Source organism: Mobula hypostoma, chromosome 7 (genome assembly GCF_963921235.1).
Source record: "Mobula hypostoma chromosome 7, sMobHyp1.1, whole genome shotgun sequence".
Classification (NCBI taxonomy): Eukaryota; Metazoa; Chordata; class Chondrichthyes; order Myliobatiformes; family Myliobatidae; genus Mobula; species Mobula hypostoma.
The window spans coordinates 21,436,347-21,459,763 of record NC_086103.1 but is presented as its reverse complement, the minus strand read 5'-3'; the positions used below and the strand labels follow the sequence as shown (position 1 = coordinate 21,459,763).

General features: G+C 41.5%; 1 protein-coding gene across 3 annotated transcripts in view; it reads left to right on the top strand.

Annotated features, from left to right (window-relative positions):
- Positions 1-23,417, top strand: part of rbm27 (RNA binding motif protein 27) — a 127,598-nt gene that overhangs the window by 2,862 nt on the left and 101,319 nt on the right. Inside the window, exon 1 of one of the 3 annotated variants that reach the window (XM_063053130.1) lies at positions 5,510-5,684. The exons of the other annotated variants lie outside the window; for them this stretch is intronic. The gene's annotated coding sequence lies outside the window, so the exon portion shown is untranslated. Of the gene's footprint in view, positions 1-5,509; positions 5,685-23,417 lie in introns of those variants that run through there. 3 annotated transcript variants of the gene reach the window in all.

Sequence of the window (23,417 nt, the reverse complement as noted above, 5' to 3'; positions counted from 1 at the left end):
TTCAACAGTTATCATATGTAGAAGGCCATTCCAGGTTTGTAAGGCTAACTAGGTAAGGAATTTATAATATTCAAATTGTAAATTCAATTTTTTTGATCACTGTTTTGCTCAGGAGTGAATTTTTTTTTGGTATTTATACCTGCATGTGAAGTTTGAATATTCCCTATTATTTAATTAGGACATGCTGCTATTCAGGATTATAAACATTCTCATTCTAATTGTTAATTATTTCAATTTTGAAAACGTTGTAGAGTTACGTCCTATCTAAATTCTGGTATGTCTTGGATCTCAATATTCCATGTGGAAAATGTTCTGAATTGTTGCATATTTGTATCTATACTATTCTGAAGTTTGTTTTGCTGTACTTTCAGTGTTTTCCTCATTGTTGTTTAAAGTTTGTGAGGTTTATATTAACGTGGCTTAATTACAGGAATTATATTCCAGAAAAAACTGTGGCTTTAAAAGAACATCTGAAACCTGAGCAGGAAGAGGCTAGTCAGCACTTTAGACCTGCTCTGCCTTTCAGTCATGGTTGATCTAATCTTGCCCTCAAAGTGACTTTACTACTCTCTTCCTTTTGGCTTCTTTATTGTTTGGATGTTTGTCAGTTTCTCCCTTGAATTTATTCCATGACTATGCCTCCACAGTTGTGTGGGGTTGCGATTCTCAGACAATCGTAGCCCTCTGAGAGCAGAAATATTTGCTTATCTTTATCTTAAATTTGCAAACCCTTGCCCAAAAACAATGCCCTTAGGTTCTAGAAATCTTCACTGTGAAAAATGGTCTCTGTGCATCTGTATTGCCAGTTAGAATGACAATCAATTCCATTGTAAATCTTAGCACAAACAATAGAAAATCTTCAGATGCTAGAAAACCTAGCAACTCTCACAAAATGCTGGAGGAGCTCAACAGACCAGGCAGCATCAATGGAAAAGAGTGTGGTTGACGTTTTGGGCTGAGACCCTTCGGCGGAACTGAAGAAAAATATGTCCTCCTCCTTCAAAGAAAGGGGCTTCCCTTCCTCCACTATCAACGCGGCCCTCAGCTGTATCTCTTCCATTTCATGCAGGCTGCCCTCACCCCATCCTCTTCCCATATTACCAGGGATAGGTTTCCTCTTGTCCTTATCTACCACCTTGCCATCCTCTGCATCCAGCACATAATTCTACACAACTTCTGTCATCTCCAACAGGATCCCACCACCAAGCACACCATTCACTCCCCCTGCCCACTTTCTGCTTTCTGCAGGGATTGCTCCCTATGCGACTCCCTTGTCCATTAGTCCCTCTCCACTGATCTCCCTCCTGGCACTTATCCTTGCAAGCCAAACATAGCTTCAGCATAGCTATGGAAAAGGATAAAAACAGACAAAATGGGAAAGTGCTTAACTGGGGAAGGGCTAACTATGAAGGGATGAGGCAGGAACTAGCGAGAGTAAATTGGAAACAGATGTACAAGGGTGAAAGCACAGAAGTAATGTGGAGGAAGTTTAGGGACCACTTGTGCTGGGTTCAGGATAGGTGTGTCCCACTGAAACAAGGAAAAATTGGTAGGAAAAGGGAACCGTGGCTGACGAAACACATGAGGCAACTCGTCAAGAGGAAGAAGGAAGCTTATGTTAGATATAAGAAGCAGGAAGCAGGAGGGGCTCATGAGAAATATAGGGTAGTCAGGAAGGAGCTTAAGAAAGAACTTAGGAGAGCTCAAAGGGGGCATGAGAAGGCCTTGGCATGTAGGATTAAGGCCCAATGCGTTCTATGCGTATGTGAAGAACAGAAGGATGACAAGAATGAAGGTGGGGCAGCTAAAGAATAAAGAAGGCAACATGTGCCTGGGAGCGGAGGAGGTTGGGGAGGTCCTGTGTTCAGTATTCACAAGTGCAAAGGACCTTGATCAGGGTGAGGTCGAAATAGAACAGGTCAGTGTGCTGGACAGTGTGGAGATTAAGGAAGAAGAAGTGTTGGATCTTCCTAAAAACATCAAGATTGACAAGTCCCCAGGGGCGGACGTGATATACCCCAGGTTGCTGTGGGAAGTGAGAGAAGAGATTGCTGGAGCAGTAGCTATGATCTTTGAATCCTCTTTGGCTGCAGGGGAGGTGCCGGAGATTGGAGAATGGCAAATGTACTTCCCTTGTTTAAAAAAGGTAATAGGGAGAATCTTGGGAACTATAGACCGGTGAGTCTTACGTTGGTGGTCTGCAAACTATTGGAAAGGATTCTTAAGGATAGAATCTACGAGCATTTGGAGAAGTACAGTCTACTCAAGGATAGTCAACATGACTTTGTGAAGGGATTTGACAAGGTCCCCCACGAGAGACTCATCCAGAAAGTCATGAGGCATGGGATCAATGGAACCTTGGCTTTTTCGATAGAAAATTGGCTTACAGGAAGAAAGCAGAGGGTAGTAGTGGAAGGAAAGTATTCTGCCTGGAGGCCGGTGACTAGTGGAGTGCGGCAAGGATCTGTCCTGGGACCCCTGCTCTTTGTGAGTTTTATAAATGACCTGGATGAAGAGGCGGAAGGATGGATGGGTAATTTTGCGGATGACACGAAGATTGGAGGAGTTGTGGATAGAGCTGTAGGTTGTCGAAGGTTACAAGAGGATATAGACAGGATGCAGAGTTGAGCAGAAAAGTGGCAGATGGAGGTCAATCGGGCTAAGTGTGAGGTGATGCATTTTGGAAGGACAAACCAGAAGGCTGAATACAGGGCTAATGGTTGGTTACTTAAGAGTGTGGATGAACAGAGGGACCTTGGGGTTCAAATCCATACATCCCTCAAGGTTGCTGCACAGGTTGATAGGATAGTTAAGAAGGCCTATGGGATGCTAGGCTTCATTAATAGGGGGATTGAGTTCAAGAGTAGAGAAGTCATGTTGCAACTCTATAAATCTCTGGTGAGACCACACTTAGAGTATTGTGTTCAGTTCTGGTCACCTCATTATAGGAAGGATGTGGAAGCTATGGAGAGGGTGCAGAGGAGATTTACCAGGATGTTGCCTGGATTGGAAAACAAGTCTAATGAGGCAAGGTTAGCAGAGCTGGAACTTTTCTCTTTGGAGTGTAGAAGGATGAGAGGGGACTTGATGGAGGTCTACAAGATTATGAGAGGCATAGATAGGATGGATAGCCAGTACCTGTTTCCCAGGGCACGAATAGCAAACACCAGAGGGCACATGTGCAAAGTTAAGGGGGGAAGCTTAGGGGAGAAATCGGGGTAAGTTTTTTTACACAGAGGGTTGTGGGTGCCTGGAATGACTTGCCAGGGATGGTGGTGGAGGCTAAAACATGAGGGGTATTTAGGAGCTTCTTGGACAGGCACAGGGATGAAAGAAAAGTAGAGGGTTATGGGGTAGTGTGGGTTTAGTACTTTTTTAAAGGAATATATGGGTTGGCACAACATCGAGGGCTGAAGGGCCTGTACTGTGCTGTAGTTGTCTACTGTCTAGAACAAGTGCTTCACCTGCCCCTGCACCTTCTCCCTCACTGTCATTCAGGGCTCCAAACACTCATTCCAGGTGAGATAACACTTCACCTGTGAGTCTGTTGGGGTCATATATTGTGTCCAGTGCTCCCTTTGTGGCCCCCTGTATATTGGTGAGACTGATATAGATTGGGAGACCGCTTCACCAAGCACCCACACTCCATCCACTAGAAAAAGTGTGGTCTCCCAGTGGCCATCCATTTTAATTCCACTCTCCTTTCCAATTCTGACATGTCCGTCCATGGCCTCCTCCGCTGTTGTGATGAGGCCACACTTGGGTTGGAGGAACAACACCTTATATTTCATCTAGGTAGCCTCCAACTGATGGCAAGAACATCGATTTCTTGAACTTCCGGTGAGCCCCCTCTCTCTCCTTCACCATTCCCATCCCCTTTTCTCTTTCTTACCTTAATTCCTTGCCCACCCATCGCCTCCCTCTGGTGCTCCTTCTCCCTTTTCTTTCTTCCAGGGCCCCTCTGTCCTCTTCCATCATACTCCCCTTCTCCAGCCCTTTCATCAGTCATCTTCCCAACTCTTTACTTCATCCCTCCCCCTTCAGGTTTCACCTATCACGTTGTGTTTCTCTCTCCCCTCCCACCTGCCTTTCAAATTTACTCCTCAGCTTTTTTTCTCCTGGCCTGCTGAGTTCCTCCAGCATTTTGTGTGTGTTGCCATTGTAAATCTTGTATGTTTGGATAAGATCACCTCTCATTGTTTTAAATTACACTGTCGCTCAGATTCAACTTGCTCAAGTATATCAGTCCTAATTATGGTAATCTAAGATAAGTATTTCTCCAGTGCAGTGTAAAGTTGCATCAAAGTTGTCCAACTTTTATATTTCATATCCCTCACGCTAAAAGCCAACATTCTGTTCATCTTCCTTATTGCTGTCTCTGCATGTTGTCCCTTTGTGTTTCATTCATTAGGATTCCCAGATTTCCTATGCAGCATGACGTAGTCCCATGTCATTTAAATTATTTCCTTTCTTTCTTTCTCCAGAGTGGTGAACCACCTTTGCCCCACTATTGTTTACATTTTGCTAAATCCTCACCTGTGCATTTTACTGATCTGTGTCCCTTTGCAAGCACTTGCATCTTGCTAACCAACTTGTCTTTGTGTTGTCAGCAAATTCTTTTACAGAAGACTTGGCTCCTTCATCCAAGTCACTGATATATATTGTAAATAGATGAGGCCCCAGCACTGATCCTTCTAGAATCTCACTGGTTACTGATTGACAAGCTGAAAATGACCTATTATCTTTGTTTTCTGTTAGCCAGTTGCCTGACTCTGCCAATATTTTACCCCAACCCCAATACAAAACAACAAATATATAAATGAAAGCACTGAACTTGTAAAGAATTTCCATGAAGTGGCTAAACTGTTGTCAAAAACTTACTTAATGATGTATTTCAGAGAACAAAATCTACTATTGTTTGTGTAGCCCAAATTTCTATGCAATTTCCATTCCGCATTGAATATTGACACTTAATTGCCTTGAAGTACTGGGCAAATCATTTTGTATCTCTACAAAATGAGGCAATTCAAAATTATCTCAGCACCTTTACAGGAATTCAGGCATGGGAAATAGATGTTTGCCTGGCCAAAAATGATATCGGCTGAAATGAGTAAAAGATGCTAGTGATTTTTGAATTTATGGAATTTCATTGTCCTCTTGGGTGGAGGACTTCAGATTATAGCGGTTTCTTGCTTTTTAGGGAAAAAATCATGTTACCATTAGTTCTCCTGGTAACCATTTTAAATCCATGACTGCAAGGTACTAATCTCCCTGAGCAGTTAATGAGGATGGACGCTGTATATGCAAAAAAATTACTTATATGGTTGTTACTCTAGATAGCAAATAGAAATGAATGCATTAATATAAGTTCTAATAAGGATGTCTATAAAAAATATCAAAATAATCTTGCATTTGTGACGATGATAAAACTGAGGTGGGGGGATGGTGCTAGTAGCTGATTGCAGGCTTAATGTTACAAAGTGCTTGAGGCGTTGACGATTTAAGCTTGAATATTTTGTTCAGCGTATACAGAAGAAAGAGTAGTTCAAGAATGAACTTTTATCTTGTGTTTAAGGAAGGAACTATGAACTAAAAATCTTGCTCGCTCAGTGAAATTTTCTGCGAGGAGGTCAAGTTCAGCTCTTGTAAAAAGTGAAGAACAGAAGAAGGCTCTGAAGGACTAGGTACAGAATGTTTTTATAAGCAGTGATGCAATTTTTGTTTTGCAGCAAGGACCAGGTCTAAAGTATAAATTAGAAAATAAATTTCTAAACAGCATCTTGTTTCTGTCATTCCAATTGCAGTGCAATTTTGTACAGTTTTGTTTGGAATTTTGCCTACTTGTTCAGTGACTCCATTCAGCTCAGTGGAGAGGAAATGGGCAAGTTGCAGACATGTATTCGATCATTTGATGTGTAGAATTGTTTATTTAAATTATTTTCACATTTTTATTAATTGATTTAATAGTAACAATGTTCAGTTGTATTTGCCAATGTATGAGAAGGGGCGGGGGGGGGGGTATGTGGCTTACCCAGCTGTCATAGATGTATGGGATCGTGTTGATCAGGGTTCACTTTTGGGGTTTAAGTTTTAATATAAAAGGTGGCCAGTATAGGCAACAAAAATTGCCCTTCATTGCCTAAGTGGAGTTGGAGGGTGGGGGGGGGGGGAAGTTCTAAAAGAATGTTTTTTAATTTGCTGTTTTGACCTGCATCTCTGCACACTTTGGAGAGTAGCAAATGCAAGCAGCTCATTGAAGCAGGCTGTGCCAAACTGTCCTGACGGCAAAAGTTGTTCCGTTTGAATGTAGTATATTATGGTTTAAGGCTCAGTCATTAAAATGGAAGCAAAGCACTTTTAATGTTCATATGGAGAATGGGAAGACTAATCATTCCAGTTTGCACTTTGTACCTTGCCTCCTAAATCTTGCTTGTTTCTGTATTTGGAGGCAAATGGTACATAATTCATAAGATCAGAAGGTATAAAAAAACAAATGAAATCTTTTTAGTAAATTAAACTATTGATTCTGCACCTTAATTAACAATGCAATGGAAAGTTCAATAGGTTCTTTTGTGTGCGTATGGGAGGTGGAGAGAACAGTGTACAGTGATGCTGTTTCTGGCTTGGGTTCTTCAAAGCTTGTAAGTTATTCTGTTGGCTGGAAAGTTATTACATTTTCTTGTTAATGTGGATTAAACTGTGGCTTTATCCTCCATAAGTAGTATGTGGCAGAGCTGACATTGTAATTATTGCTGGCTGGACAATTTTAAAAATTTTGTGGCACCCACTTATATTGAGAATCTAGAATATCTGTTTCATTGGAATTCTGCTCTACCCTCTGGCCACTTTATTAGGTACACCAGTACATCCGCTTGTTAATGCAAATATCTGATCAGCCAATCATGTGGCAGCAACGCAATGTCAATTGACTCAAAGCATGGAGACCTGGTCAAGAGCAACACACACACAAAATGCTAGAGGAACTCATCAGACCAGGCAGCATCTATGGAAAAGAGTAAACAGTCGACATTTTGGGCCAAGACCCCTCATCAGGACTGCGGGTGGGAATAAATGTGAGAAGTTAATGTAGGAATGTGGGGGGAGGGGAGGAAGAAGTACAAGGTGATAAGTGAATCCAGGAGGGGAAGGGGGTGAAGTAATGAGCTGGAAAGTTGATTGGTGAAAGTGTCACCTCACATGGAAGGACTGTTTGGGGCCCTGAATGGTAGTGAGGGGAGGGGGTATAGGGACATATGTGGCACTTGTTCCACTTGCAAGGATAAGTATCAGGAGGGAGATCGATGGGGAGGGGTGAGTGGATAAGGGAGTTGAGTAGGGAGGGATCCCTGTGAAAAATGGGTGGAGGGAAAGATGTGCTCGGTGGTGGAATCCCGTTAGTGTGGAAGTTACAGAGAATTATGTGCGGGGTGTGGAGGCTAGTGGGTTGGTAGGTGAGGACACGAACCCTTTTCCTGGTGTGGTGGCAGGAGGATGGAGTGAGGGCAGACAAACATCAGAATGGGGAAGGAATGTGATCTAAGTGACTTTGACCATCAGATGATTGTTAGTTCCACAAGAGCTGATTTGTTTGTATATCTCTGAAACTGCTGATCTCCTGGGATTTTCACACACAACAGTCCCTAGAATTTACAGAGAATGGCACGAAAAACAAAAAAAAAATTCCAGTGAGCAGCAATTCTGAGTGTGAAAATGCCTTCTGAATGAAATAGGTCAGGGAAGAATGGCCATACTAGTTCAAGCTGACAGGAAGGCAACATGCTTTCTGGCAAAGGTGTACTTTGAAAGTGGGAGGCCTTCAAAAATGAAATTTTAAGAGTACAAAGCTTGTATATGCCTGTCGGAACGAAAGATAAAGATGGCAAGTGTAGGGAACCTTGGTTTTCTGGAGTTATTGAGGCCCTGGTTAAGAGGGAAAAAAAGAGGTGCATAGGCAAGTAGGAACAAATGAGCTGCTTATGGAGTATAAGAAATGCAAGAGAACACTTAAGAAAGTAATCAGGAAGGCTAAAAGAAGGCACGAAATTGTTCTAGCATGAAGGTGAAGGAGAATCCTAATGGATTCTACAGATATGCTAAGAGCAAAAGGATTGCTAGGGATAAAATTAGTCCTCAGGAAGACCAGAATGATAATCCCTGTGTGGAGCCAAAACAGGTGGAATGCATTCTTTGCATCTGTATTTACTCTGGAGACTGATACAGGGTTTATAGAAGTGAGGCAAAGCAGCATCAACTTCATAGACCCTATACAGATTACAGAGGAGGAGGTGTTTGCTACCTTGAGGCAAATCAGGGTGGATAAATCCCCAGGGCCTGACATGGTGTTCGCTCGGATCCTACTGGAGGCAAGTGTTGAAATTGCCGGGGCGCTAGAAGAGGTACTTTAAACAATACTCGGCAACAGGAGAGGAACCAGATGATTGGAGGATAGCCAATGCTGTTTCACTATTTAAAAAAACGGCTGTAAACAGAAACCAGGAAATTGTAGGCTGGTGAGTCTGATCTCAGTTGTGGGAAAGTTAGTGGAAGGTATTCTAAGGGACCTGCCTGATGTATGAGTATTTGGATAGACTACATGGACTAATTAAGGATAGTCAGCATGGATTCGTGTCTGGTAGGCCATGTCTAACCAATTTGACAGAGTTTACCAAGGAGGTTACCTGGAAAGTGGATGTTGTCTACATGGACTGTAGAAAGGCACTTGGCAAGGTCCCGCTTGGGAGGCTGACAGAGAAGGTTCAGTTGCTCAGCATTCAGGATGAGGTAGTGAATTGAATTAGACCATGGCTTTGTGGGAGAAGCCAGAGAGTGGTAGTAGAGGTTTGCTTCTCTGACTGGAGGCCTGTGACTAGTGGTATACTGCAGTGATCAGTGCTGGGTCTTTGTTATTTGTCATCAATATCAGTGATCTAGACCTACAGGTCCCAGGCTGTAAAAATAGTGGACAACCTGTCCTCTACAATCACTCTGAGCACCGGTGCCCCACAAGGCTGTGTACTCAGCCCCCTGCTATACCCACTGTACACCCATGATTGTGTAGCCAAGTTTCCATCAAACTCAATATATAAGTTTGCTGATGACACAACAATTGTAGGCCGTATCTCGGGTAATGATGAGTTTGAGTACAGAGAAAATTAAGAACCTGGTGGCATGGTGTGAAGACAATAACCTATCCCTCAACGTCAGGAAGACGAAGGAATTGGTTGTTGACTTCAGAAAGAGTAGCGGACCACACAACCCAATTTACATCGGTGGTACTCAAGTGGAACAGGTCAAAAACTTTAAGTTCCTCGGGGTCAATATCACAAATGACCTGACTTGGTCCAACCAAGCAGAGTTCACTGCCAAGAAGGCCCACCAGTGCCTTTACTTCCTGAGAAAGCTAAAGAAATTTGGCTTGTCCCCTAAAACCCTCACTAATTTTTATAGATGCACCGTAGAACGCATACTTCTAGGCTGCATCACAACCTGGTATGGAAGTTGTCCTGTCCAAGACCGGAAGAAGCTGCAGAAGATCGTTAACTCGGTGCAGCACATCACACAAATCAATCTTCCGTCCGTGGACTCACTTTACACCGCACGCTGTCGGAACAGTGCTGCCAGGATAATCAAGGACACGACCCACCCAGCCAACAGACTTTTCGTCCCTCTTCCCTCCGGGGGAAAGCTCAGGAGCTTGAAGACTTGTACGGCCAGATTTGGGAACAGCTTCTTTCCAACTGTGATAAGACTGCTGAAGGGATCTTGACCAAGATCTGGGCCGTACCCTCCAAATATCCGGACCTTGGTTTTTTTTGCACTATCTTACTTCCCATTTTTCTATTTTCTATTTATGATTTATAATTTAAATTTTTAATATTTACTAATTTTAACTATTTTAAATATCTTTAATATTTAATATTTGTAATACAGCGAGTGTTGAAGCGCAGAATCAAATATCGCTGTGATGATTGTACGTTTTAGTACCAATTGTTTGGCAACAATAAAGTATAATGTGGTTAACTGGATCAGCAAATTTGCAGATGCCGCCAAGGTTGGAGGTGTAGTGGAGGAAGGCTATCATGCCTTGTGGAGGGATCTATATCAGCTGAAAAGTGGCAAGTGCGAGATTTTGCATTTCAGTTGGACCAGCTAGGGTAGGTTGTACAGAGTGAATGGTAGGGCACTGAGGAGTGTGATAGAACAAAGGGATCTGGTAATGCAGGTATATAATTCATTGAAATTGGTGTCACAGGTAGATGGACACATAAAGAAAGCTTTTGGCACATTGGCCTTCATAAATTAGTGTATTGAGTATAGAAGATGAGATATTGAAGTACAAGATGTTGGTGAGACCTAATTTGAAGTATTGTGTGCAGTTTTGGTCACCTACCTACAGGAAAGATGAAAACAAGGTTGGAAGAGTACGGAGAAAATTTACAAGGATGTTGCTGGATCTTGAGAACATGAGTTGTAAGGAAAGATTGAATAGGTTAGAATGTAGGAGATTGGAGATTTGATAGAGGTATACAAAGTTGAGGGGTATAGATAGGATAAATGCAAGCAGGCTTTTCCCACTGAGCTTGGGTGGGACTATAATCAGATGTCATGGGTTAAGGGTGAAAGGTGAAAAGTTTAAGGGGAACATGAGGGTCCTTCTTCACTTCGAGGATTGTGAGAATGTGGAATGAGCTGACAGCATTAGTGGTGTATGTGAGCCCGATTTCAACTTTTAACAGAACTTTGGATAGGTACGTGGATATGGAGGGCTGTTGTCCAGGTGCAGATTGTTGGGAGAAGGCAGTTTCAATGGTTTTGGCATGGACCAGATGGGCTAATGGGTATGTTTCTGTGCTGTACTTCTCTATGGCTCTACAATGGTGGTGTGCGGAAGAACATCTCTGAACTTACAACAGGTCCTACAGCAGCAGGCGATCACAGCAGGTTTTAATCTGTACCTAATAAAGTGGCCACTGACTGTATTTTGCACTTATGAGTTTAAGGATTTGTATAATTGTTACAGTCAGCAAATTAACATGTGTATTTCTCACAAAGTTCATGCTTTTCTATGACACTTCAGTATATCTGGCAGAGATTCTAATTTTTATACATCCAGCGATTGAGAGCCTTTTAGTCTGAGGTACTGACGTGAAGAAATAAAAAGTAAAATGGTTATATACTTTGAAAACTGAAGATCCTTGTACTTGTTCTGAAGGGCTTTGTAAATGTGTATGCAAGTGCAGTGTGTACCTGGAGATATACAAGAGAGCTTGTCTTTGAACTTAAAATCTGGCATAGTATCGGAAAGATATCCACAAATGTCAATGGGCTTCTTTCCTCTTCCCTCCCTTGTGAAATGTAAAACCAGCCAAGAATAATATCTTAATTAGGACATTGATATACAAAACTTAGAAGTGTAGCAAATAATTACTGTATCAAATAATCTTTTCCATCTGGACTGTGTCTATTGGTCATGCTTTGGTCTTTGAAATCTTTCTGAACTAAATTAGGTGAAGATTATTTTTGTGAAGTTACTGTATACTAAGTAGATGAGATTTTAATGAACTATTTCAAGGCTATGCTTTAATTTTAAAAGAATTTAATCATATTTCATCTTAATAACAATTTATTTCATAATTGGTTTGAATGAAGTTTGTTTTAGTATTGCATTTATTACATTTTATTATTCTGTTGGTGGAAAGAAATTATTGCTACAAAAATGGGAATTGCAGGAAACTATTTGAGGAAAGTACATCTGTATTCATAGGATTGCAAATAGGGAAACAAAAAGTTGCAAAATGTTGGGAATATTTGAAGTTCAAAGTACTTTTTAATAAATATACAATCTTGAGATTCATCTTTTTGCAGGCAGCCACAAAACCATGAAACACAATAGAACCTGTTCAAAGAAAACCCCCACACAAAAAGACCATCAAACAGCCCATGTATGAGGCGGGGGGGGGGAAAGAAAAGAACAGAACAGAGAGTGGTTGGTATGTGGAATGCACTGCTGGTGACAGTGGTGGAGGTGGATACAATGGGGTCTTTTAAGAGACTCAGATGCATAGGGCTTAGAAAAATAGAGGGCTATGCAGTGGGGTAATTCTGGGTTGTTTGTAGAGTAGGTTACATGGTCGGCACAATATTTTGGGCCAAAGAGCCTGTAATGTGCTGTAGATTTCTATGTTCAAAATCATGCAAATAATAAAAAAATAAACTAATAACATTACAGAGCCCCCAAAAGTGAGTCCTCAGAGCTACGCCAATGGCCACAGCTACATTGTTAGTTCATGCTGAAGTGCGCCAATCAAATCAAGCAAATAGTACAAAAAAGAGTAAACAAACACAAGAACATGAATTGCAGAGTCCTTGAAGCGAGTCCACAACTGCAGAGCGTGTTGGATGCTGAGGCAAGCCCATCCAAAAGCCCAGTGGTCGCAGGCAACAGCTGCTCCACAATCCAGTGACATGGGACCGAAGACTCCTGCTCCTTCCGCCTGTCAACAGCAGCAAGACAGATCAGTCAAATGCAGACAGACTACGCTGAAGACCTGTTCGTTTTCTGCTCTCATCCTTAATAATTTTAATCCTACTCGATGCTTTATTGGCGCAGAGTAACAGAGCCGACCAAGGGTTTGTGTTCCGCCATTAGGAATTGACACAGAATCTTATCTACGCCGAATCCCCCAAGAGATTGCAGAGGTGCCAAATCGTTCAGTTGGCTCATAAATACATTCTTAAAAGGGGAAAATTGCAGGCTGTAATCGATCATAGTTCCGAATAGGAAAAAGAAATATGTTTAGAAGAAGAATATCCGGTAGTTTTGTAAGCTGTCTGCAAGATGTTCCATTGGTTACTAGCACAGTCTTACCAGAAGTTCCCCCACAGCAGGGCAGGCAAAATATGTTTAAGAGAAACAGAGTTAACAGTTCAGGTCTGAGATCCTTCATCTAGTTTTCTTTCCAAAGATCTATCGAGTGTCTCCAGCATTTTGTTGTTGTTTCAGGATTACAACATCTTTTTGATTTTCAGAAGTAAATATAATTGGACTTCGTAGTTTCTCAGGTTGAGGATTTGTGCAGCTAGTTTAAGCCAGTGCTGCTAATCTCTATCTTGTGTATTTTGTGGCAGGATGAATTCTGTTTCAAGTTTTTGGAAAGTGTAGGTTTAACATTTTACCTTTGTTTTTAGTTGACAGATGCACAATGCTAACGGATTTGGCTTCATCCTCTTGAATCATCTGTGCCATGGAATCTGAATCTGTCTTTTGAGCTCCAAAATGTTTCATTGGTCTATCATGATACTTTCTGAAACTATTAGGCACAGTGTGATCCTTTCTCTTTAGTTTGATTGCAGTTTAGCTATGGTATTTTTTTCACTCTAAAGGAAAGTAACTACAAGTTTTGCAAAATTTTTAGCACATTTTGTCTTTTAGAGAGACACCTATTGGTTTTTCCCAAAGGAATGGGCCCTCTTGCTTTAAGCTTGTACAGCAGCCATTCTTTAAGAACTTTATCAAAGGTGTTCTTGTGTGCCTTTGTTAACTGAGTTTCTAATTCTTGATTTGATTCCTCAATGCTAAGGGAAAAAATGACAAGTTGGATGGGAGGTCAGTCTTCCAAAAAGACTTGTGTTATAGATCACACTATATTTTATGATATAATTTTCACTTTTAATGTATTACATGTGGAGATGCTTCCACATACTGTTCTACTACGTGGACCTCCACTATATTGGTCAACTCTTTCGTTCACTACTGTCACAATGGAAATAATTTGTAATCCTGGTTTCTTAAAAAAAATGAGTCTGGAATTTAATTAAAATAAGCTGCTATCATTAAAGGTGCCCATGCCGGGCTTCAGATTTTTCGGGGATTTGGGTACACTGCCGACACTGGCATTTATTGCTCATTCCAGTGGCCCTTGAAGATGATGTTGAGTTTAATCTATTGCAGTCCTTGCAGTGTAGGTACTTCCTCAGTACTGTAGGGAATTCCAGGTCGGCATGCGAGGATGTTTCCCCCCCCCTTTTTTTTTGCAAATAGCTGAGCCAGCCAATAAGATAGTGGTGCATGAAGAGAGCTGCTGTTTTGTGGCACCAGAGACCCAGGTTCGGTCAGCGTGCTGTCTGCCTGCAGTTTACATGTTCACCCTCTATCTATTTGGGTTTCTGGATACAGGTTTCCCCCGCCATCTGAAGGTAGAGCGTTCCTATGAAACGGTTCGTAAGCTGGAATGTCATAAAGTGAAGAAGCAATTACCATTAATTTATATGGGAAAAATTTGTGAGTGTTCGCTGACCCAAAAATAACCTACCAACTCATGCCAAATAATACATAAAACCTAAAATAACAGTAACATATCGTAAAAGCAGGAATGATATGATGAATACACACCTATATAAAGTAGAAATACTTCTCCACAATCACTGTTCTCCGTAGTGAAAATCTCAGGCAAGTGCTCTCCAGTAATCTTTAAGCTATGAAGTTGCCAAATCAAACTAAACAACACGTAAAAATACACAGCCAATATAAAGTAGAAATAATGTGCAGTGTAGTATCACGGGAATCGGGAAGACACCAAGCACAATGATGGTGTGTTAGGCTGAGTCGTCAGAGGTTGGGGTGGTGCAGTGGCCCCTGACTTCCGGGCAGCGAACTGATACTGATCCGCGAAGCATGCAGGGGTCCAGCAGTAGTCGGGACGCATACAGCACATCTTTAAGAAAAAAAGCAGAAACAAACAAGCTAATTAATTAGGTGTCGGCCGACATTTACATACCAGGTGGCACGTAATTAATTAGCTTGTTTATTTTGGCTTTTTTTCTTAAAGATGTGCTGGGTGCATCCCGGCTGCCGCTGCATTCTCCGTGGATCGGTATCTCTCCGCAGCCCGGGCGTTGGGGTGGTGGGACGCTGGGGTGTCGTCTGTTTCCATGAGGGCAGGCAGGTCATCTTCTTTTATCTCTGCCCGCCTCAATGTCGAGGTTCGTCGTCTGCTGTGGCTGATGTGGAAGGCTTGCTTGACTGCTTAGCCTCGTGCATTTTTCTATCATACAGTTCTTTGTAAGGACGCAAACCATCTTGCAAATATGCCCTAAACCAACGTACCGTTTCGAAATTAAAGTCATACTTTTCTGCAATCATTGCAGCGAAAATTTCGCGCAGTTGTTTCACGTTCAGTTCCCTTCGGTCCGTTTGCTACTGCATTCGGTTTTGATTGTTATCCTTTCCTCTTCCAATTGCATCAGCTCTTCATCTATCAGTTCTTGGTCATGAGATGCCAAAACCTCTTCAACATCATCTTTGTCAACTTTCACAAGTCAAACTCACTTTGTCCTTACTTCGTTCACCGCGATCGAAACGCTCAATTATGTCTAGTTTTACGCTAAGTGTAACACCCTTACGAGCTTTTTCAGGGTTTTCCGATACAGTACCTTAGAACTCATCTTGCAGACGGCTGCTCACAGACACGTCTTTAAGCAATGCCAGCTAGAATGCCGTTCCGAATCTGGGAGAGAGTGGCTGCTCGGGGCACACGCTGATTTTTTTGGCGTGCTGACTTTATTCGTAACAGTGAAAACACCTTCTGTTAGCGAAAAGAGGTAACTAATGTAGGTCTTTCGTAACAGTGAGGTTTCATCAAGCGAACGTTGGAAAAGTGGGGGACCTCTGTATAATGGTTTCCTCCCACTTCCCAAAAGTATGCAGGTTACCAGGTTATTTGGCTGCTGTAAATTGCCTCTAGTGTGTAGGTGATTGACAATCTGTGGAGAGTTGAGGAGAATGTTGAGAATAAAATGGGATAATGTAGGATTAGTCAAATAGGTGGATGATACTTGGTGGGCCAAACGGTCTGTTTCAATGCTGTATCTCTCTAATGTAGGATGGAGAGGAACCTGCAGAGGGCAGTGTCTCCTTGGAGTTGTTGCTTTTCTACTTCAGTACTAGTACTGGAATAGGAATATTTAGGGCTGTAGGTGGGGACCAATTAAATCGGCTGTGTTCTCCTGAATACTGTGGAGTTTTTTTAAGTGCTGTTGGAGTAGCAACCTTTCAGCACTTGTGCCTTGTTGATGGTATGAAGACTCTGTGTTGTGAGATGTGTTACAGTGTACCCAGTCTCCAATTTGTAACTGCTGTATTTGCAGGGTTGTGCAATTTGAATTCCAGATCAGTGTTGTTGTAGATGAGGGGAGTCAATATGTAGTAATTCCATTGAACATCAAGGGTAGGTTGTTTGATTGACTTTTTGGTGATGGTCACTGCTTTACACTTTCGTTTTGTAAAGGTTACTTGCCCAGACTGGAATTCTTTCTGACTTATTTGGAGACAGCCCTGGACTGCTTCAGTTACCAAGGAGATGCAAATGAAATTGAGTGGTGTGTAGTCATCAATGAATGTTTTTTCTTGTGTTTCTGACATTAGGAAGATTATTGATGAAGCAGCTGAAGATAATTGGGAGTAGGACATAGCCATTAGGAATTGATTTATGAGGCTGAGGTAATTAATTTCCAGCAGCTACAACCATCTTCCTTTTATGCACGTCCAACTCCAAACATGGGAATGTTTTTCCCAACAGTGACCAACAATTTTACCAACAATTCTGTTTTCTCAGACTACTTCATGGTATATTTGGTTAAACGCTGTGTTGATATTAAAGCAATCTCTGTCATCTCTGCATTGCAATTAAGCTCTATGGTCCATATCTGGACCAGGCTGTTTTGAGGTCGGGACCCAAGTGGTTCTAACAGGCTGGGTGAAGTCTTGTAAGTTCCTGATGAGTAAATGATCAGTTGAGAGCAGTGATGACAACTTTTTGCTGATGAATGAAATTAAATTAGATTAGCTTTTAATCTGCTCAGTCTTTCCACTACTGAATCCCACAATGAGAATTGGTGTGGGTTCTTTCAACTTCCATATCATTATTGGCTGTGGTAGAATTTAAAATTATATTTTTGAGTAGCTTCTCTGTTACTTGTTCAATAATTTAACTCTATCACCACCGTCTCTTCAAAGAAAACTTTTAGAAATTCATGTAATTTATTAATACCCCTCAAAGAAGAAAATCTCTCAGATGTAACCATTCCGACTTGTGAAGATCAATTTGTAGATATTTCAATGAACATTCCAATGTAAGCGAAGATCAAAAAATAAATAATGAAAATATAATTCAATGAAAACAATATTGTGTAGCATCCATAACATTATTAAAGGATAAAATGTGTTTTTGCCAGTGATTCTTGAATTCCCATTTCCTCTACACCAGAAAGGTCTTCTATAATAAGTGGATATAATTTAATATAAATTGTAACATGTTTATGGTTTTATGATGAGATAGAATATCAACCGTCAGCTTCTGCAGTTGGAAAATTTGTGCACTGAATGTGGAAATGAAGTTTGACCAAATAAAAATGATATAAGCTGAAATACAAAAAAATTGTTGATGCTAGAAATATAAAGTTAAACAGGAAATGTTGGAAGTAATGGGTCAGGAAGTCCTCTAGAAAGAGAGAGAGACAGAGTAAATGTTTGAGTTTAATGACCTATCATGATATATGAATAGGAGATGATGAAATATCACTGGCTCAAAATATTAACATAGATGCCACCACCTCTTTTGTGTTGAAACCCTGCATCAGAATTTTGATGCAGGGTTTCCACCTGAAATGGATACCATTCCTTGCATCCCACAGATATTGCTTGGCCTGCCGTGGTCCTCCAGCAGATTGCTTGTTGCTTCAGGTTCCAGAATCTACAGTCTCTTGTGCCTCCACTACAACTTTTAAAAGTATGTCATTGATCTGCAGAATTAAACATCATGGAAATAGCCTTTGGCCCAACTGCTTCATGCTGACCAAATGCCCATTTAATCTCCTTTCATTTGCTTGGGTTTGACCCACATCCTTCTAAACCTTTCCTGTCCATGTACCTATCCAACTGTCTTTTGTACAATGTTGTACCTGCTTCAATTGTTACATCTGGCAACTCATTCCATGTACATTCAAAGGTCCAATTTAATGTCAGAGAAATGTATACAATATGCATCCTGAAATGCTTTTACTTCGCAAATATCCACAAAAAGAGAGAAGTGCCCCAAAGGATGAACGACAGTTAAAAGTAAGAACCCCAAAGTACCCCCCCCCCAGCTCCCCTCCCTTCCGCTTGTAAGCAGCAGCGAGCAACAATCACCCCTCACCCCCACGGGCAGAACAAAAGCAAGCATGAGCACCACCACCAAGCACTCAGCGTGAGCAAAGCAATAGCAAAGACACAAACTTGCAGTTACCCCAAAGACTTCGTGTTTCACCCGGCATTCGACATACCACAGGTTCTCTCTCTCTCTCCTTAATAATGGAGAAGGAGGTGTCTCCATTTTCCCAGCAAGCAAGGAGACATAACAAACAACTCGCTGGTTTATGATGGATAAAAGTCCATTACATTGCTTTTTTTCAAGCTCTGTGCCTGAAGATCTCAAAAATCTCGGGTCTTCAGACACACAGCAGTAGATTTTCCGACTCCCCGGACAACACATGGGTCTCCTGCCATGACACAGACCCTCGATCTGTCCGTCTCCAGAGCCCTGAGGTCTTAGGCTTCCAAATCCGAGCTGGACTCTCGGGCCGAATCATTGGCGTGCCAAACAGCGGCCAGTCTTGAAACCCTGAGAACAGGTCCCATTCCCACACAGAACTGAAGTCAGCGTGTAACTCCAGGTCAGGGTCTTCAAAAGAACCCTGAAAAGGAAAAATAAAGACATTAAAGACGGAAATAGAGCTGTTTCCGAAGATGCAAGCAAAGGAGTCGTCGTTTAGCGCCATCTTCACTTCATTCCGCCTCCATTCTCTTGTGTATACTTATATTAAAAAAACATTTGCTCCTCAGGTTTCTATCTTTCCTGTCACACCTTAAACTTAGTTCTTGGTATCCCTAACCCTGGGAAAAGGGTGTATTCACTCTATCTAAGCCTATTGATATGCCACTATAAGATCACCCCTCAGGTTTCTGTGCTCCAAGGAAAATGACCTAACCTGTCCAACTTCTTGTAACTCAGTCCCTGTATGTTCCTATGTAAGCTTCTTCAGATTAAAAGATTTTAAAACAAGTGGGGGGGGGGGCCAGTGAGCAGAGGGGCAAAGGCCTAATGCTATTGTAGTCTGCTTTGTCAAGTGGATTTTTTTTTTGCAGTGCTTTTAAGATCACACCACATCTGAATTTGGTATTATAGTGAATAATTATATATATTTCTGTTCTGTATACTGTAATATACAAGATAATGTATTTAAAAACAGTATGTATGTTACCCCAGATTTTGGTGGAACATACATATTGTTTCTAAATACAGTAATATCTTGAATTCTAAGATTAAAAATATTGAAATGTGGATGAAAGGCAGTTTGCGTGAAGAAATATGGCTCTCTTAAGCTGTATTCATATCTTTTAATTTTGTTGAAATGTTTGATGCTGGTTTAAAATGTTTAACTTTTTAAGCTGGTTTTGAGTAATTTCATTAGTTATCTATTTTAATTATTTCCTCTATACGAATTTGTAACTGAGTTGGTTTACTTTGTACGTGTTTTATTGGTACTTCAGTTCATCTGATACAAGTGTGAGCACTTTGGAAATATTTAATAACAACAATGTGTGATATTTCAATGCGTGATTCATGCATGCTGATCAGAATATTATTATCACATACAGTACTGTGCAAAAGTCTTGGACATGTAGCTCAGGTGCCTAAGACTTCTGCACAGTACTGTAATAATTTTATGTATTGTACTATACTGCTGCCATAAAATAAAATTTCATGACATATGTGAATGATGATAATCCTGATTCCGATATGGGTCTCTATTGTGGACCAGAGAGTGGGAAGGGACCAGGGAAACATTCTGTAATGGTCAACAAACCAAATGACCTTGCTTGGTATCCCAGGGCTGGGTGTGCCTGTCCCTGGCACTTCTCTGCTACCTATCCCACACTCCTTCCATGTTGCTCCACCCTCACCATTTCCAACATCCTTTGCTCCCACCAGGTTTATAAGCCTTCTCTCTGCCCCACACTGACAAATATAGTACTGTGCAAAAAAACTTAGGAACCCGAGGAATATATATGTGCCTAAGACTTTTCCACAGTATTGTATGTTGTGAAATTTGTTGTTTTGTGGCAGCTGTTCAGTGCAATACATTTAAAAAAAATGCCCCAAGTTACAATAAGGATATTTATAGTGCAGAAGGAGGAGAAAGTAGTGAGGTAGTGTTGTTGGACTGTTCAGAAGTCTGGTAGTTGAGGGGAAGAAGCTGTCCCTAAAATGTTGAGTGTGAGTACTTGGGTTTCTATACCTCTTCATTGATGGTAGTAATGAGAAGAGGTCGTATACTGGATGGTGGGTAAGATTTTAAAAGTTTTATCCTTCTGGCAAGTTGGCCCTAGTAACATACAGCATACTACTAGATGTATTTCTGAACTGCGATCACTGCCGTCTACAGACTGTAATATTTTAAGAAATGTAGTTTTGAACCATCTAAACAAACAGCGAATTTACAATTTCCTGTAGGATTTGGAAAACTTGACTCTTGAGAACGCAGGTACAGTAGTTGCTGGGGCCGGATGCTGTGTTGAGGCCCGAGAGCGGAAAACGAACCCGTGCTCAGCCTTGTTGCTCTGTGCCAATTAATTTGTTGAGCTAGATTAAAGCGTTAAGGCCTGAGAGCAGAGTACTAACTGGTATTCTGCATTGTCTGCCCTTAGTTTGGCCCATCTCCCTCTTCTCACTACTACCATCGGGCAGGATGTGCAGGAGTGTTGGGTCCCATACTGCCAGTTTTGGGAGCAGTTATTGCCTTGTAGCCATTGGGCTCCTGAATGGGGTTCACTCACCGCAGGTCTGACTGACTTTGTAGCTCACATTCTTTGTATTTTTTTTTGTTTACCTTTTTTAAACTCTGCACAATTGGTCCTCTTGCACATTGGATGTTTTTCACTTTTTATTGTGTGTGTTTTTTCGTGGATTCTATTGTGTTTCTTTGTTTGTGAGTGCCTGCAAGAAAATGAATCTCAAGGTTGTTCATGGTATACATTAATAATAAATTTGAACGTTGAATTTAAGAGTTAATTAACTCAAGTGTGCATCAGACAAGCATATTGGACCACAAACCTCTTTAAAGTTGATTTTGTTGCCATCTGCTTTGTCTATACCTTTAAAGATAAGGTATAGTGATAAGAGGCAGTGCTATAAAGGCAGATTGGTGAAGGGCCTTTTCATGCTGATGTTGAGTTAAGGCCCATCCCCTCACAAATTTCATTGAATGTTTGGATGGTTGAATAATTCTGAATTTTGTGGATCATCTGCACTCCAATGGAGCTAAAGTGTGGCTTTGAAGAGAAGAAAAAGTTGTTGGAACAATGATATGGCATTGCTTGACCCTGTCTGCACTATGATTGGCTTTGTTGTAGTCTGTCCTCCAACAATAATGGTTCATGAGACCTTGGAAAACATGGATTGCTTCCTGTATCCTGTGTTGGGCATTCATAGGTTGGCATCTCAAACCTAGTGCAAGACATTTAGTCAACAAAAAGTGATGAACTCTCCCTTGTCATATACTTCCGAGAACTCTTCTACTTGAGAAGGATACTGCTGACACTAATTCCTCCAAATTCACTGAAAAGGTGATCAAATCAGTGTTCTATCTCAATTTAGTATCCCAAACATTTTTCAACTTGGTTTTGGGCCTGATGGACACACCCTGTTCTTAGTATGCTCAACACCATATAAGGAGACATTCTATTCTGAACTGTATCGTGGGAAGAGAATGCCAGGTTGACAGAGGAAAAGATTCCAGGAAGTTTTCAAAGACTTCTTAGGAAAATGGAGCATCAGCACTGATTCCGGAGACTCCTTGGCCAATGACTGTTCAAAAGTGAAGGAGAATTCAGATGGCTTTGTTAACTTCAGGTCCATCTGTGGAGGGTTCACAGAAGTCCACCTTAAATGGCAGTAGGATTGTTCTGCCACATGGACTACCTACCCTCCTGCCCACTTTGGTGATGAGGTGCCTTCTGGAACAATTATAGTCTGTGCGCAAATTATAGCCAAGTACTTCATGGTTTTGAGATAAAAAGATCAAGTTTTGGGGAGGAGTAATGTCAAAGAGGCCATTGTGAGCTGCTTCCAGGTTTTTAGTAGATACCAGAAGGAATTTATTGAAGGCAATTGGTTAGTAGAAGAGCTGCTTTGCCTGGATATTTGCCTGGTCTCCTGTGAGTAGTGTTGTAATTATAGTTTATCCAGGTAATTGCAGCAAAATCCTTTGTACCCCAGATAGGAATCTTTGCAATTGTATTAAATACAGGTTTCCCCCGCCATCCGAAGGTAGTGCATTCCTATGAAACGGTTTGTAAGCGGATATGTCGTAAAGCCAAGAAGCAATTACCATTTATTTATATGGGAAAATTTTGTGAGCGTTTGCAGACCCAAAAATAACCTACCAAATCATGACAAATAACACATAAAACCTAAAATAACAGTAACATATAGTAAAAGCAGGAATGATATGATAAATACACAGCCTATATAAAGTAGAAATACTTCTCTACAACGTTTTCCTGCACAGATCTCCATTGCATCGGCACTGATCTGGGCCGACAATTACGTGCTAGGCGGCACCTAATTAATTAGCATGTTTATTTCGACTTTTTTCTTAAAGATGTGCGGTGTGCCTCCCGGCTACCCCTGCATTCTCTGCGAATTGGTACAGTATCTGTCCGGGGCCCGGGGGTTGGGGTGGTGGGACACGGGGGTGTCATCTCATCGTCGATCAGGGCAGGCAGCTCATCTTCTTCTATGACTGCCCTCCTCGATGTCGAAGGTTGAGGTTCGTCGTCTGCTGTGGCTGATGTGGAAGGCTTGCTTGACTGCTGAGCCTCGAGCATTTTTCTATCACACAGTTCTTTGTAAGGACTCAAAACATCCTCCAAATATCCCCTAAACCTATGTACCCTTTCAACATTAAAGTCGTACTTTATCGTTGCAGCGAAAATCTCACGCAGTTGCTTCACTTTCTGCATTCGGTTTCGATTGTTATCCTTTCCTCTTCCAATTGCATCAGCTGTTCATCTATCAGTTCTTGGTCATGGGATGCCAAAACCTCTTCAACATCATCTTCGCCAGCTTCCACAAGCCAAACTCACTTTGTCCTTGCTTCGTTCACCACGATGGAAACGCTTAATTATGTCTAGTTTTACGCTAAGTGTAACACCCTTACGAGCTCTTTCAAGCTTTTCTGACACCTTAGAACTCATCTTGCAAACAGCTGCTCAATGCAACATGTTTAAGCAATACCGTTCTGAATCCGGGGGTGAGCAGCTGCTCGGGGTGCGCGCTGCCTTTTATCTTATCGTGTTGCTGCCTTTCTTCGTAACA